The sequence below is a fragment of the Dipodomys merriami genome, unplaced genomic scaffold, assembly GCF_024711535.1.
Source record: "Dipodomys merriami isolate MVZ:Mamm:240054 unplaced genomic scaffold, mDipMer1.0.p SCAF_759, whole genome shotgun sequence".
Classification (NCBI taxonomy): domain Eukaryota; kingdom Metazoa; phylum Chordata; class Mammalia; order Rodentia; family Heteromyidae; genus Dipodomys; species Dipodomys merriami.
This window is the reverse complement of record NW_027206356.1, coordinates 177,923-196,189: the sequence shown is the minus strand read 5'-3', so window position 1 is coordinate 196,189 and position 18,267 is coordinate 177,923.

Genomic DNA, 18,267 nt, shown 5'->3' with positions numbered 1-18,267 from the left:
GTCTATGTCATTTTAAGGTAACTACAGATATGTAAGTGGTACTATGTAAAAATAAATAGTGTCATGTTTTTTCAGATGTATTGAAGAACATACCCTTAATATATCATTGGAAACATTGGTTACTGAATAGTATCTATAGGAGAATGTTTTTGAACTAATCACACTAAGCTGAAAACTATACCTTAGTCCATCAAAATATGGAAATAAATAATTTTATTTATAAGAAAATAATACCACCAAGAAAAGTGTGTATACATTAGAGAGACTTCAGGAATAACATTAGGGTTTTTACTGTCTCTACCCATTTATGTGATAGTATTTCTTGATATTGAAACTCTCCTCTTGTTATTCTTATTGTATGTAATCCAACGCTATTTTTTACTATATATTTAAAATGGGAAATATAGCTTCAAAAATGTGTAAAGTTTTTTCCTTTTCAGTCACAATATTGTCATTATCAGGGTACTCTGTGATCATCATTATCCTCATCAAAATTAGTATTAGAATCATAAGTGGTAACTATTGAAACTCTGATATGTATCTATGATTTTGCAATTATTCGTTTTGTCTTTAGATTAATAATTTTAATGTTACCACTGTGAATGCATCTATATTAAAATTTTGAACAAAGAAACAAAAGACTAAACCATAGCACGTAGCTTGGCTATGTGCTTATAACATATTATAGAATAGATTTTTGAAGTATTGCAATTTCCTAACAAGTACGAATTAACTTCCTCTCTCCTCACCACTACACACAAATATTTAAGAGTTTGAACAGAATTATTTCAAGTAATATAATACAATATCATGTGTATATCTAAAATTCCCTTAAAAGTAATAAACGCTACATTCTATAGAAATATTAGATATTTTATTCTAGGAAACTTTTGGAAAAACATACTGTATATCTTTGAAATAAAAAGGTAAAAAAATAGTAGCATAAGAAGTTTTAGAAGGAGTCTGTCTTCAGAAATGTATTTGTATATATATATATATATATATATATATATATTATGTGTAGAAAGACATACATTCTTAGAGATTGTCATCAGAAATATATACATATATCTAAATTTATGTGTAGAACGATATACATTATAATGAAACAAAAATCTTGAAACATAATTAAAATTAAAAAATACATTAAACCAAGTGCCAGTGACTCACACCTATAATTCGAGCTATTCTGGGTAATGAGGTCTTAGAATTATTTTTGAAACTAGCCCAGACAGAAAAGTACTTGTTAGATTCTCCAATTAGCCACTAAAACCAGGAATTAGCTCAATACCTCAAGTTGTAGATTGCTGGCTTTGAACACAAAATGGCTTAGGGACAATGCATAACCTTGCAAACAACATCTAGAACAACAACAAAATATATCACATTAATTTCACAGAAGCATCTTTTACCTGCTGTGAACATTTCTTAGAAACATGAATACATGCCCATGGAAAATGTTAGGTAAAAAGTATAGAATATTTACATCTATGTTAAAGACATGACTATTTAGATTGTTTAAGATATTTAGGTAATGATTTAAAATTAAGAATAATGATAATATATTGGGACTGTCTTTCATTCTATTTTACAATAGTAATAAAATATTTGTAATTATTCTGTAAAATTACTCTGGCTTGGTATTTGAATTATAATAAGTGATATACATTTTTAAATGATTTCCATAGGAAAGTATAATTTTAATGCTATTAATTCTTTTGTAATTTCAAAACAATTAAGAAAATTATTCCAAGGCTGGTTTTCTCTAAAACTATATTTGTTTTCTTATTCTAATTTTCATATGTTCGTAGAAATTAAAATTCCAAAAATTCAATGGATGTTGGCATTCAGGATCATCTTCATAGATACTAATAATGGAGTCGCTTAAGTGGAATTGTTTTATTTGATTTGTTTTTGTCACAAATAAATCAAGATGATTGTATGTTTTGTTTCTTTTCACTTTATTGGCTCTTATCCTGAGAATACTTTTTTCTAGCAAAGTAGAGAAAAGCAATTGGATTGAGCAAGTAACATATGGCTATCAAAAAATGCAGATGCATAGATTTGTGTTTTCTATCATTTGCTAAAAGTTTCTTCCAGAAAAGGTTATCAATTATGTATAAGTGATGTATAATTCCTAGATATTCCAGTTATCACATACATTTTTTGATTGGATTATCTCTGCATAAAGTATAAAACAGACAAAAAACTCAAAATAAACAGAACTCACATGTTTGTTTTAGAAACTGCAGTTTACAAAGAATTTTTAGCCAACACCAAAAACATTAGTCATTTTGCATTTTGTAGGAAGTATTTTTAACTATAGTTTTATTTTTTTGCTGACATGAAATTCACATACAATATATTATCTCCTTTCATTGTATACGTTTTAGTGCTTTGGAAGTGAATTGTACACTCTTAGGTTTTCCAAGCCTAATTTTCACAAACTTGGATTTCTTCAAATAGAAATGCTATAAATTTTAGAACAGATATTAAAATAGATATAAAATTGAGTTACAGGAATTTGTCCTGCATACATCTTCTATAGGGTATCTTTTCAAAATTTGTTTTGAGGAATTATTTCAGGTTCTCACTCATACTGTCCAAGTGCACAGTCAATGAACTACATTCCCGATCCATTCAAGTTTTTTTACTTCTCTTTAATACATACATAGAAGTGTAACAGTTAGAACATATACAATTCTCTTTGACCTTTTAAAGACTTGAAAAATTGCTTAATAAAATGACTGCAGTATTACACAAATCATTCTACTATGCGAAGTATATTAATTTCTCCACAAATGCATTACTATATTTGGTGTCATCTTTTTATATTTTGGTCATATTACTGAATTTTCTTTTTCTTTTTTCTTAGATACTAAAGAGGAGCTTAATTCATATGCTCCTCCTATTGACTATTAATTTATATATGTCCTTTATAGAAATATCCTGTTCAGGAAAAATTTATACAGAATTAGAAGATATAATAGTACTTAAGATTCAGGATCACTGTAGCATTAACATTGTAGCATTAACAAATATGTGCCCTCTATCTGTTGGATATGTTTTCACTACTTTCATAGAATTAAGAAAGATCATCAGTTGATATTAGTTCATTCTTGCTTTTCTTTAGCCACTAATGCTTTCCATGTCAAATTTTTGGAAACCGTTACTGATCCATTGTCATGAATTTTTACATGTATGTTTTGTAGGATTTTACAACTCACATTTACTTTGATAATCATTTTTTATTTAAAAATTTTTGTATAAGGTTTGAGGTAGTAGTCTAAGATCATTCTTTAAAACTAGAGAGGCAGTAGTGCCAATATACCCATTTAATATTCTATTTTTCTTTTATTAAGTCATGGCATCCTTTTCAAAATCTATTGACAATAAAACTAAGAATTTATTTTTGATAAATCTGTTACATTCTTCTATGTGTCAGTTCTTTCACTAATAAACATGGTAATAAGATTCAAATCTAGTTAGAGTGCTCAAACTACACCATTTTACAAGATTGTTCTGATTGACCTGTATTCCTTGAATTTACATACAAGTTTATTGAGCAGGTGGACCAATATTCTACAGATATCTAGATGTTTGATAGTCACTCATATTTTGCACCTTGTGAAAACACAAGACCCCAGATATTATATAGTGAAAAATGTCTTTAGAGAATGCTTAAAACAACTAAAATTAATTTAGGAATGAGTTAAGATTTAGATAGCACTATAGAATAATAAAGTTGAATGATAACGACTACAGAGAAGAGTGAAAGGGGATAGAATGAGGGGCCACCTAGGAGCTGTATGTCATTGTTATTGTGTTTCAAAAACAGAAAGACTTCAGAGAAGGGAAGGAGGAAAATAATCAAAGGGTCCTTAATCAAGTTCTTTTTAATCCACCTAATAGTGTGGACTGAGAGTCAGAGAATATAGGAAAAATAAAATAGAAAATAAAGCATTATATAGACCTCTTACAATGTAAATAAATTGTAATAGCAATATGATAATTAATTTCCAAAGAAATAAAGTAAACAATAGCTAAACTCTAAAGGCAAAAAGAATGAAGAGAGAAAAGAAGCAAAGCAAAACCTTTATCAATAACAAACACAAGAATTTGGAAGTGAAAAAGCAGTGGAAATACTCTAAATAACAATACAAATTGCTAACATGGATAGAAAATGGATCACATTTAATCATATATAATTTTGAAAAAACATACTAGGAATGAAAATTTTAAAGCCATAATTTAAAACACTATTTACATTATAACTACACAGTATAGTTCAGTGGTAAAATCTTGACTTAGCATATGTGAAATAATGGTGTGATCTCCCAAGCATTACAAAGGTTCACACAAAGCACACACACACAAAAACCACATAAACACACACACACACACACACATACACACACATACCACATACACACATTTGGAATATTGATATTATAATATTAAATAGAGGAAATTATCACAAATAATAAAAAGATTAATATATGAAATCATAATATTGCTCATATTATTTAAACGTTTAGTAGAAATCAAATGATCACAATATACTTGGATTCTTATAAAGTAAATGGAAAATTAAGAAATAAAAGACATGAGAACCTTTGTAAATAAGTTTTAAATAATAAACATTTTGAAACATGTATCCTTTAAATTTGACAAAAGATTAATATTACTGGTGTTTAAGTCTCAAGATTTAGAATACAATAACCAGGTGCTCTATATCTCGCTATGAGTGGCTATATCTCAAATCATTTCACTCTGGATATTTTCATGATAAGGTCTCATAGTTTTTCAGGCTCTCCCGAATTACAAACCCTATTCACAGTTACTACCATAGGTAGAAAACGGAACACCCAAATCACCATGCCCAGCTCAAACTTTTTTTTTAATTCAAGTACAAATATTTACAAAAAAGTGACCAGGAAATGAAGCCTTTCTTAATATAGTATGTGATTCTTGAAAATACAGTAATTATTTGTTACCTGGAAAAATATGTTTAGAACTATAAGAAAACCAATTTATGTAAATTCACCAACCATATAATAATTAAGAAAATAATATTAAATATTCATATGTTAAATATTTTAAAAGTAACATATTTGTGAATAATTTACATGTGTAAAAATCATGCAAAATTAAATGAACTAATCCTACAATTCTGAAAAAAGAATTATCTTAAAAAACAAGAAAATAATTAAGACCAAAAGTTGAAATATAGAAAATAAAATGAAGTGTACCCTTTAGTTGCCTTAAGTAACTGTAAACACTTTTTATATCAATTTTATAATAAAAAAAGTATGAAAAAGAAAGCAAAAGTACATTTGAACAATACCAACAGCAAAAGCATCAGTAATTGAGTGTACAAAAAAAAATCCTTCCAAAAGAAATGTACTCATTACCTTAATTATGTAACTGTAATCCCTCTGTACATTACCTTTAAATAAATTATACTGAAATTAAAAATAAAACAGATAATATAGCAATTACGAATTCTTAGAAGCCATTAGTTAAAAACTTTATAAAAAACTGCCCCAAGTAACCAAGGAATATATTTTGATGATACTATTTAAATACATAAACTTCAGCAGAAAAGCAAAATGTTTAAAATCTTTTACAAATAAAGTAATAAATTAGAATATATTACTATAATAATCATTGAATGGATTTTTAATGGCAGTCACATATGTAAGAAATGAGGCAATATGCCATTCGTTTGCACTTAATAAGTGAGAAAGAATTTTTTAGGTCTTTTAAAATATATCATAAATTTAATGAAGAAGCTATTCTGTCACATCATATGATAATTAGATAAAGATGATATTAGAGCAAAGAACAGATTGTACTAAGTTTTGGGATGTTAATGTATGTACTTATTTTGGTTTTGGAAAATTGTGAGATTTTAAACTTGTTCTTGTGGAAAGGGAACCCCTATCCTAAAATTAACCACTGATATAATTCCAGCCTAACAAGAACAATAATGCTAGGCTGGCATTATATCAGTGGTTAATTTTAGGACAGGGGTTCCCTTTCCACAAGGACATGCACCTGATGCATCAATGGCATCCGAGTTGCACACCAACTTGTCTAGTTTCCTGGATCCTGCAGTCCTTCCAATTTTAGTCTCTAGATAGTGCAGGATGGTGGAAATGATCCAATGCACCCAGGTATAGATTGGGAAGGAACTCCCCTAAAATTTGTCCTGCTCTTTGTTCTCAAGCGTCCTAAGTAGTTAAAAGTAGAGATTGGAGCCCCTGAAGCCAAGCAGTAACAGTATTTTTAAAGCAATTAGACACATAGATGACAGGCTTGTGATTACCTCAGGAAAAGAATAAAAAAGCAGTGAAGTATAGAGGACAGACAGAATTTTAATTAGCTACTCAGAGGGTGAATTAGCTGAGCTAGCTACTCGGGAGTCCGAGATCAGAAGACTACTGTTCAAAGCCAGTCCAATCAGGAAAAAACATGTGATTATCTCCAAAAAAACCAGAAGTGCAGCAGTGGCTCAAGTGGTAGACCACTATCCTGGGGCACAGAAGCTTAGAGCAGGAATGATGAATGCATGCATGAGCACATGAACATGCACGTGTGTGTACACACAAATGAGTATTTCAATGCAGAGTTCTTTATTTTTTTTACCTTGCTGTACTTTATTTCCCTGTATTAGTTCACAAATTAACAAAATTAGCAAAGCAACTATTTACATACAACTCATCATGTTTCTCTAAAGTCTACTCTCTTCATGGCAGCCTGCTTTTATTTGACCCAAAAGTAAATTATTCAGGAGATCAATTCATCTCCCTCAACTCTGTGATGTTGGATGATTGTTTAAGTTCTTCCTAGCAATGTAATTTTGTGAATTCCTGCATCAAGTAGCATATTTCTTTCATGAACTGGGAAGCCTCTGGGGAAAAAAAAACCTATAGGTTTTACTCCTCCTGGCAAGCATCTGGAAATTTATTAACTTCATATAACCCATGATCAGTCTATGTATGCCAAAGACGGCTGTGAATATAAAAAGACCCTTCTAAGCACATAGAATTCATATACCATTAATAGGTATAAAGGTTTTTTATTATTCTGAAAATACCATAGTGAGGAGTTACAATTACATGGTCAAGATAATGAATACATTTCTTATCAAGCATTGTTGCCTCCTCCTTTGTTTCCCCTTTCTATCCCTTTCCATCTCACCCCTTCTGCCCCTCCCCGTTATTCCCCGCCTTGCGAAAGTTTTAAAGTTCGTTTTTCGACATAACATCTTGTAAATCTCATTGTTACAATGGGTCCAACTCTATCCCTTTTTAAACGATTTGTTTTTCCCATCCCCTCCACAAATTATACCAACATAAAATACAGTGAAAACAGGAGTTATATCATGGGGGAGGGACATACAAAGGAACAAAAATTCATCTTATAAATATATTACAAACAATCGCATGAAAGAAAAAAATATTTGAATACTTATGTTGGGGTACATTTCACATAACATAAACGAATCTTACCTTTTCTGCTTGTCTCAGACGTATACTATTTACTACCAATAAGGGAAACTATGGCGCCTAAGTGCCTTTGGGCCTGGCTTACTTCACTTAATATAATTTTTTCCAAGACTTTCATTTTCCTGACAATGGGGAATTGTCATTCTTTCTGATGGAGGCAAAGAGTTCCATTGTGTATATATACTACAATTTCTTGATCCATTCATCTACTGAGGGGCATTTGGGTTGGTTCTAAGCTTAGCTATGGTAAATAATGTTGCCATAAACATAGTTGTGCGGAGAGCTTTAGTGTGGTCTTCTTTGTGATCATTTGGGTAAATGCCCAAAAGTAGGATTGCTCAGTCATAGGGGAGCTCTAAGTAGAGTCTTTTGAGGAACCTCCATACCACTTGCCAAAGTGGTTGACCAAGTTTACACTACCACCAACAATGCAGTAGGGTTCCCCTATTCACATCTCCTCCTGAATCTGTTGTTATTAGAGTTCTTGATTTTAGCCATTCTAACTGGGGTGAGGTGGTATCTCAATGTTGTTTTGATTTGCATTTTACTATGGCTAGGGAGGTTGAGCATTTCTTCGTGTGTCTATTGGCCATCCTTCTATCTTCTTCAAAGAAGTATCTCTTTCGCCCACTTATTTATTGGGCAGTTGTTTCTTTTAGGATTTGTTGTTGGGGGATGTAATTTTTTGGAGTTCCAAGAATATTTTTGATATGAGACCCTTGTCCGTTGTATGGATAGTGAAGATCTTCTCCCAATCCTTAGGCTTTCTATTGATCTTGCTAGCTATGTCTTTGCCATGCAGAAGCTCTGCAACTTCATGCAATCCTATTTGTCCAACCTTTCTTTGATTTGTTGTGTTTCTGGGTATCTATTAAGAAAATTTCGGCCTTTTCCAATGAGATCTATGGTTTCTCCTATTCCATCCTGTAAAGTTTTCAGAGTGTCTGCTTTGACTCTGAGGACTTTGATCCATTTGGAGTTGATTCTGGTGCAGGGTGATATATAAGGATCTAGCTTTAGTTTTCTACAAGTAATTAACCAGTTTTGAGAGGACCATTTACTGAAGAGGCTGTCTTCCTTCCATTCTATTTTTTTTAGCTGCCTTATCAAGATTAGATGGCTGTAGTTCTTTAGGTTCATTTCTGGGTTTTCAATTCTATTCCATTGGTCCTAAGGTCTGTTCTTGTGCCAGTACCAAGCTGTTTTGATTACTATGGTTTTCTAGAAGAGTTTGAAATTTGTTATTGATTTTCTTCCAGTCCTGTTCTTTCTGTTAAGGATCGTTTTTGCTATATGTGGTCTTTTATTGTTCCATATATATTTTTGGATTGCCTTTTCTATTTCCTTGAAGAATGAGGTTGGAATATTGATAGGTATCATATTCAATTTATAGATAGCATTGGGAAGTATTGCCATTTTTATGGTGTTGATCTTTCCAATCTAAGAACATGGGTTTTTTTTGCCACTTTCTAAGTCTGTTTTGATTTCCTTTTTTAGGTATTTAAAGTTTTCATCATAGAGGTCCTTCACTCATTTGGTTAAGTTAATTCCTAGGTATTTCATTTTTTGTGGGGCTATTAGGAATGGAGTTGCTTTCCTAAGTTCAGCCACAATTTTCTCATTGTTGGCATACAGAAAAGCCATTGATTTTTGAGGATTCATTTCATACACTGCTACTTGCCAAAGTTTTGAGTCACCTTGAGTAACTTGGGAGTGGATTCTTTAAATACAAGATCATGTCATATGCAAAGAGAGGGAGTTTTACTTCTTCTTTCCCTATTGGGATCACCTTTATGTTCACATCTTGTCTTATTGGTGTAGATAGGCATTCTAATACTAGATTGAAGAGCAGAAGAGAGAGTGGGCATCCTTGTCTCATTCCTGAGTTTAGAGGAAATAGCTTTAGTTCTCACCATTGAGTATAATGCTTTCTGTAGTCTTGTCATACACAGCCTTTATTGTATTGAGGAATGTTCCATAGTTTCCTAATTTTTCCCGGACCTTCACCACAAAGGGGTGTTGGATCTTGTCAAAGGCTTTTTCTGCATCTATTGAGATAACCATGTGGTTCTTATCCTTGCTCTTTTTGATGTGATGAATTATGTTAATTGATTTGCGTATATTGAAGCAGCTTTGTATCGCTGAAATAAATCCTGTTTGCTCATCGTGTATGATTTTTTGGATGAATTGTTGAAATCGATTAGCCAAAATTTTGTTGAGAGTCTTTGCATCAATGTTCATGAAAGAAATAGGTCTATAGTGCTCTTTCTTTGATGAGGGTTTTGGTATGAGGGTAATGATGGCTTCATAGAAAGTGTTCGCTTTATTGGGGAGTTACATCCGTTAATATTGAGAGATAGGACTGAGAGGTATTTGGATGTTCCTGCCATTTTATCCTCCTTCTTGGGAGCTACGCCTACTGCATTCTTCCTATGGTTCTTTGATTCTGTTTTGGTGTGGTTTCTTGGCCTTTATTGTGGTCTTTTTTTTCTATGTGTAGGACATCTTTAACTATCTTTTGTAGAGCTGATTTGAGGGGCATATATTGTTTGTTTTTCTTTGCTATGGAAGATTTTTATTTTACCTTCAGTTATGAAGGAGAGTTTACCTGGGTACACTATTCTTGGTTGATAGTTGTTTGTCTTTATGGCATGGCATACATCATTCCAGGCTCTTCTTGCTTTAATTGTCTCTGTTGAGAAATCTGAGGTGATTCTAATTGGATTTCCTTTATAGGTGACTGATCTTTTCTCCTTGGCAGCTTTAAGGATCTTTTCCTTGATCTGAATTGATCATGTGTGGATTATAATGTGATGATGGGATGTCCTGTTTTTGTCTGGTCTATTTGGAGTTCTAAAAGCTTCTTGTATCTGAATGCCTATCTTTTTGCATGTTGGGAAGTTTTCTGCTGGGATCCTGTTAAACAAATTAACTTCTGTCTCTATGTGCTCCTCTACACCCATTTCCCTCAGATAAGACCTTCTGATGGTGTCTTCCAAGTGTTGAATAGATTTATCATATTTCTTGAATTTGTCTTGGATAGTTGTATGTTCTTTCTCTATAATACCTAGGCTGTCTTCAATGTCGGAGATTCAATCTTCTGCACGGTCTAACCGGATGTCAAGACTTTCTACTACATTTTTTCATTTCTTTTGCCGACCACGGTTTTTATTGCTTCAAAATCTTTGTTGGAGCTTTGTTTTAGATCTTGTATGAAATTCTTTACTTCCTTAATTTGTGTTCAGTGTTTATTCTCAAATCACTTGGATGATTGGTTATGGTTTCCTTGGACTCCCATTGCTTCTGTTGGGCTCCATTCAGCATTCTCTTTGTGGTCTCCCTGACTCCTTTCAGGTGCCTGTTTATGGATTCCATGAATGGCTCTATTGATCTTTGTCTATGCTCATCCCGCTCTTGCACTTCTTGTATTACTCTTTGATTAGATTTCTCACGTTCATGCAACTTGTGTAGTTCTCTTTGTCTGATCTCAGCCTGCTCACACAATTCCTTTATTTCTCTTTGAGTGTTCTCAACCTGCTCACCCAATTCCAGTATCAACCTTTTAGTATCTTCCTCAAGCCCATGAGCTTCCTGTTTTGATCTTTGGTTTGCCTCCTCTCTCTCCCTATCACGCTCACACTGAGTCCTTTGCAGGGTTTCAGTCATTTCATTTACCATGTTTACCAGTAATGTTTGTAGAGCTTTTTGGGAACTCTCCTCTGGATTATTCATTATCTGTTCTATCACCTGATTACCTTGAGTGGGAATTGAGATACCCGGACTTGCCATTTTTCCTTGTGTTTTTCTTGCTTCTTCTGCCCATTTGGGATTAAAGTAATGCTAGTTTTGTGCTAGAAAACCATTTTAAGGCAAGCATCAACCAAAGTCCTGTAATTGCATAGTCAAAAGTCGGCAGATACAATCTATTTCAAGAGATAAAGTCTATTCAACATTAAACAACTTTATATTAATGGGGTAAGAATAGCAAAGAAGAATTTGACAAACCAGAAATTATTATGTTTAGGGAGAAAGGTGTGGAAAAATAGAGTTAGAGGGATGTGGAAATGTAAAAGGAGAATGAAATTAACCAAGTCCTTCTCTCAAGAGGGAAATGGATTGGAAAGAATGAAAGGAGAGAGAGAAAAAAATTAAAAGAAGAGACAAGAAAAAAAACGGAAAGACAAATATTTAAATTTAAAAAGTGAAACTCTTAAAAGTAATGAAAATTTAAAGAAGTGACATTGAGAGATGAACGGGAATAGGATGAGAGGAGGGGAGGGATAGAAAGAGACCTGAAAAACTAAAAAAAAATAATTTGTGGAGGGGAAGAGGAAAAACAAGTCGTTTAAATAAGACACAGGTGGACCTGTTGCAACAATAAGAAGTACAAGTTGTCATGTCGAAAACGAACTGTACAACTTTGGTGGGGGGGGGAGGATTAAATGGGGGGCAATGGGAGGCTGGGAAGGAATGGGAAGGGGAAACAAATGAGGAGGCTACAATGCTTGATAAGAAATGTTCAAATTATCTTGCCCATGTAATTTTAACCCCTCTGTACAGTATTTTCACAATAAAAAATAAATTAAAAAATACTTCAAATATTGTATAGTTATAAATAGATAATACTGCTATTAAGGAATTTAATCCTAAGAAGTTTTGAATTGAGAAATACATTTGTGAATTAAGTATGTACACAATGGGGGATAAGGTCTTATAATCAATGACAGGTATATATGAGGATAAGCAGAACAACAAATAATTCATGCAAAAAGAACAAAAGATGAAAAAGTAAAATGAATGAGAAAAAAGAACAAAAAAGACCTAAAGGTCAGTAGAGATTTTTTTTAAAAAGCACATATACAGACATATACACCTAAAATAAGAGTTATAAGAGGAAGAAAAAAAGATTAATAATAACAATTTTTATAATTAAAAAGTAAATATTTTAAAAGATATAAAAAAAGACTACTTTGATTTTGTTTTTGGGGTGTTGATGGGAAGATCCTGTATCTCCCTTGTGTCAGTAACCAGTCTTTTGGTGGAGTCTCTGGTTTGCTTGTGGTGTTTCGTTTTCTGTGGCTTGATTGGTTTTTTTTAAGTCAGTTTGTTTGGGCAGGCAGAAAAATTCTGTTGGTTTACCCAGAAGTTTGTGATCTTCCTCCCAGGCTAGTTCAGTGGGAGGGAGATCTGCTTTGAGTATCACAAAAGAGGTAGATGGCTGTTTCCTCTAGTTTGGAGTTGTTGTGAAAAGGCTGGGTTCTGGGAAAAGTTGAGGCCTTTCAGAAAACAGTAGCTTTCCCTGAGGGGCTAGCTTCTGAGACATTCACAGAGCCCAGTCTGGAGCCATTCTCAGGGTTTATGTTTACTGAGTTTCAATTGATTGTCAGGGCTGCTGTAGAGAGGAGCAGCCTCTGGCTCTTTTTACCCAGTGAAGAAAGCTACTCCTTCGGGGGTGTAGCTTTCTCTGCCTGGTTGTGGAGTTCAGAATGGCAGGTCAGGGTAGGTACTTGTGACTCGCTAAATGACTTTTTTGTTTTCATCAAAGGACTGAGTTGGAGCTAGCTGCTTAGCCAGGACTTTGTATCAAAGATGGATATCTCCGCTGTTGGTGGAGGAGTGGCCTTCCCTCCTCTGCTTCCTTTGAGAAGCAGTGAGAATGTCAGTTTTGTACTCAAGCGGGAGTGTGGGTTCCTGGATAGCCTATGTTCTGCTATCTGCAGGATGAAGATATCTGCTATTTGTCAGTTCTTGTTGGTGTTGAGTAAAATCTGCTCACTTGCTGCATCTGGCACATTTGTCCCAAACTATCTGGGTTGTAGGTATGGTGGCTATGGACACCACAACAGCCGCCGCAGCCATGGCTGCTCGAAAATGCTCACATCTGTCTCCTTACCTGGATTTTCCCTCTCTGGCCAAACTCTCTGTACTGTGATGCACACTTGGTGTGCCTAGGACTGTTCACTGGAACATTAGAACTGCTTTCTCTGCGAGAGCTTGTTTAGCCACCATGTTCTCCTCTGCCATCTTCTCGAAATTCCTGAAGGTGTTTAAATGTTACTGGATTTGTTTTGGAATAAATATTTTTTACCTTGACTATCTTGAGAAAGAAGATTTGGTTTCTCAGCATTATAGGTAAGAACTTCAGTGAAAGAAACAAAAGGAAAAATGAGGAACAACTCAACACATACATTCAAAAGAAACAAAACAACCCAAGCAAACCCAAATTAACTCAGTACTCAATAACCTGCAGGAAATTCAAAGGTTTTTAAAAATAGATATGATAGGGGCTGGGAAGATGGCTCAGTGGTAGAGCGGTTGCCTTGCATGCATGAGGTCCTGGGTTCGATTCCTCAGCACCACATAAGCAAAAAGAAAAAAGCCGGAAGTGGCGCTATGGCTCAAGTGGTAGAGTGGTAGCCTTGAGCTGAAGAGCTGAGGGACAGCGCCCAGGCCCAGAGTTCAGGCCCCACGACTGGACTCAAAAAAAAAAATAACTATGATAAGCTTATGAAAATCCTGACTACATGGGAGCCTACTGTGGTGAGGATAGTGGTTAAGCTCAGACTGGACTGAAAGATCTGTACACAATGCCAGGAACCTGTTATTCTAAATTCCAGGAAGAATAACACGAAATAGACTGACCCCACGATCATACACAAGTAGGAAGCGAGATTCAATCTGAAAGTTAATCAGGATAATTTAGGGCTGGGGGCATGCCAAAGTGGTAAGAACATCCATTGAGAAGACACAAGACACTCAATTGAAATTCTAATATTATAGGTATTAAAGAAAAAAAGCTATGACTTTAAATAATTGGAATAATTGCAAGATTTGATTATTGAGTGGAGAAAAATCCATGAGACAGATAGAGTTTACCCATGTTGCAATGCTTTCTACTTATGTGATAATATTATGTGTTACTCCAGATACAACAGAGTTACCTTGCAATGAGCATGGATGTGCAATTGGGTGAAAGAAATACTCTACTTACACAGGTGTAAATTAAATACTTTTTTGGGGTAGATTTTAGTTCTTGAACTAAGAGCCTGGGTGATATCTCTGAGTCTTTTCTCTCAAGGCTATCACTCTACTACTTTGAGCCACAGTTCCAATTCTGATTTTCTGTTGGTTGTTTGGAGATAAGAGGCTCATGGACTTTCCTGCCCAGGATGGCTTCAAACCAAGATCGTCAGATCTCAGCCTCCTGAGTAACCAGGATTCCAGGCCTGAGCCGTCCATGTTTTTAATAATTTAGTAAATTGTACAGTTACAGAAGTTAAAATTTATCATTATAACTTTTATAATATATGTGTGTATATTTATATCAATGCATACATATAGAAATATTTTAATGTATTTTTGTATGTACAGTCGAATTACGAAATCATCCTTCATTACAAAATAACATGGAAACAAGTTTAATGAGGAGCAAAGCATAGGGAATAGTCACGTTTCTTGTTGAATGAAATATGAATTGTGAGAATCAGTTTGAGAAAACCATTTAACAAAATGGATAATGGCTATTAATTCCAATCCCTTTATTTGCCCATATTGTGCATCCTCACACATGAGTGTTAAAGTCAAACCACACATTTTTGCCTTTGTAGTTAAATCATGCTATAACTTAGGGGATAGGTGAAGTAATCAAATAAAGATTAAAATAATAGTAAGTGATGCTATGAGAGCTGAAAATTATTTTAAATATGATAGTAGCTAATTAAATTCCATATCTCTTACTTTTACTCTATTGTCATATCCCTCATTACCACAGTAGGAAAGTACATAGATGATTCTCACTAAATTATGTGTAAAATTATGAAAAATGTATTAAAAGAATATGGGCACATCGGGGCTAGGAAAGTGGCTCAGTGATAGAGCTCTTGCCTTGCATGCATGAGGCCCTGGGTTGATTCCTCAGCACCACATAAGCAAAAAGAAGAAAGCTGGAAGTGGCGCTGTGGCTCCAATGGTAGATTGCTAGCCTTGAGCAGAAAAGCTGAGGGCCAGCGCCCAGGCCCAGAGTTCAGGCCCCTTGACCGGACAGAAAACAACAACAAAGAATATGGGCACAGTGTGGTTTTAGCTGATTCAGACCTGTAGGGGGTAGTGTGTTTTTGACAACTTAAAAAACCTTGTGATGGAGATGAAGGAAGGGATGTGCTTATTCTGGAAAATTGGCTAGAGGGTTGCTCCTAGAAAAATAGTGGTGAATTCTTCCCAAAGGTTACAGTAAAATCAATCTCACAATCATGTTCTCTACTGCACTATTCACCATAGAGAACTTATGGAATCAGCCCAGACGCCCTTTAGCAGAGGGATGGTTGGAGAAAGTGTTGCACATATACACAACTGGATTGCACCCATCCATTATAAAGACCGGTACAGCATTTGCAAACAAATGGATAGATCTAAAACTATGTTAAGTAAACGACGTCAGAGCCAGACACACAAAGGACGCGTATTTGGAAGCCAGAATTTTATGCAAGTTAAACAACAGTATTAATCAAAGCATGTTATTTGCAGAGGAGTAATTTCTTATAAAATTGAACTTTTAATCCAACAAAATGAATACCAGGAAACTATCACTTGGAAAATGTGAGGGGAAGTCAAAGGGAAGGATTAAAGAGACTTACGGTAGAGAGTGAAGCCATAATATTCAATGCAGATAGTATGAAACTAGGAAAAAATGAAAGTGGGGTGAGGTTTGGAAGGATGTGAGAAATTTATGTAAAAATCCATCATACTTAAAAACTGATTCTTTGAATGGAAAACCCTTCGTACAATTATTTACTAAAAATGTAATGAAAAACAATGGAGACATCTGATCTTAATCCATGAGTCAATATGATAATTTCCTTCTCAGAAATTTTCTTTGCAGGTATTATCTTCATAATAACAGAAAAGTGAACAACGCAGTGTATATCAATACATCACATTGCCTATCCTAAATCGACGCAATATAAAAATCATAGTACAAATATTTCAATATATCACATGATAAAATAACAAGTAGAAAATATCAAACTATGATTGTTTTTCCAAGTACTTTACCTTTGGTATCTAATTTAATCCTCACAATAATCCCATAAAGTAGAACTACTTCTATTTTTAATTCTAAGATGATGATATGTAAGTCTTCAGAGTTGGAATTACTAGTACAACATTGTACACACGTTAAGTGTTAGGCTGCGGTCAGTTCCCACCATATCAAATAACCTCATTCTATTTTATAACTGAATACCAGCACTCAGTCTACTAATTCTAGGAAAATTTCCCAAAATTATTGTGCACACTCTAATAATATTTCACTTTATCTTTGTTAGAAAATAAGTAACTAAGCCGGACACCAGTATATCACACCTGTAATACTAGCTACTCAGGAGGCTGAGATCTGCTGATTGTGGTTCAGAGCAAGCTCGGGCAGGACAGACTGTGAGACTCTTATCTCTAATAAACCACTAGCAAACTGGAAGTGGCACTGTGGTCCAAGTGTTAGAGACCAGGGACAACACCCAAGCCCAGAGGTCAAGCCCCATGACCAACAACAACAAAAAAAGAAAATAAGTAACTGTAATATGAAAACTCCAAGTTCATAATCAATTTATACCTCCCTGGTGAAAGGAACTGCTAAACTATAACATTCTTGATTTCTAGCTCAAAATACTAGAAATCATATTTTATGCCTTCACTCAACACTGCACTGCCTGGGGACCCCATCTCTGGTTAACACAGTCTTACTGAAAGAATGACCTGCCCAATTCCTGACGGAAACAGACTGCAGGTCTTTTGGAGCAATCGTTTCCACATTGTAGCTCACCTAAATTGTTTACCATTAGAAGTATTTTGATTGCTTTTTATACCCAAAATTTTGAGAGAAATGTACTACTATATAATGTTATTAAAGACTGATATAAAAATCACTTTTCACCCCAGATAAATATTTTACCTTTTGTATACACAAAAATGCAGTCTGATATATTAATGTTAGGAATGAGAGGTTAAAAATCATAGGCACCAAAACCTAAGTATGAATTAAAGACTCTCCAACTTGTGAATACAATTGTTTTAAAAAGACATCAATACTACTGCATTTTTAATGATAATGATAATGATAATGATTCCCTATGATAATAATGAAAATGATAAACTCTTAACATTTAAAAATAACTCATTTTCTTGGGAGTAGGACACAAAACACAAGGTTAATTCTAATCATTTAAAAATATCGTTATTTATACAAAACATTCACTCAAAACTATAAAGATTCTAAAACTAACTGAAGTACAGAGACACAAAGGAAATAATTTAACAGCATCATGTACATTCAATGGACTGTTAATAGAAAACAAAGTTATACTAATAATTAGCTTACCCAATTCACTTACATTCTTTATTCTATTCCATTTACTTTCATAAAAACTGGGCTTTCATAAAATGATGCATAAAAAAGCCTATATGCCCACTTACATTTTCAGATCTTAACAATATTTATTTCAGAAATTTTAGCTCTATAGTCAATGAACTGAAATAATACTAAAATATTCAAAGGACTTTCAGAAATTGCAAGACTTCCTCTGGGATGTTATGTATATTGGAAAAGATATTCAAAAAGCCTTATTTGTTAAAGTTGCCGTAGTTACTCCCACAAAAGAGCCATTGGTAAAGATCCCTGTGCATGTACAAAACACCTTCAAATGCATACACAATCTGGACATTACACATGCATTTTGTTTGTTCGTTTTTGGAAGGAATA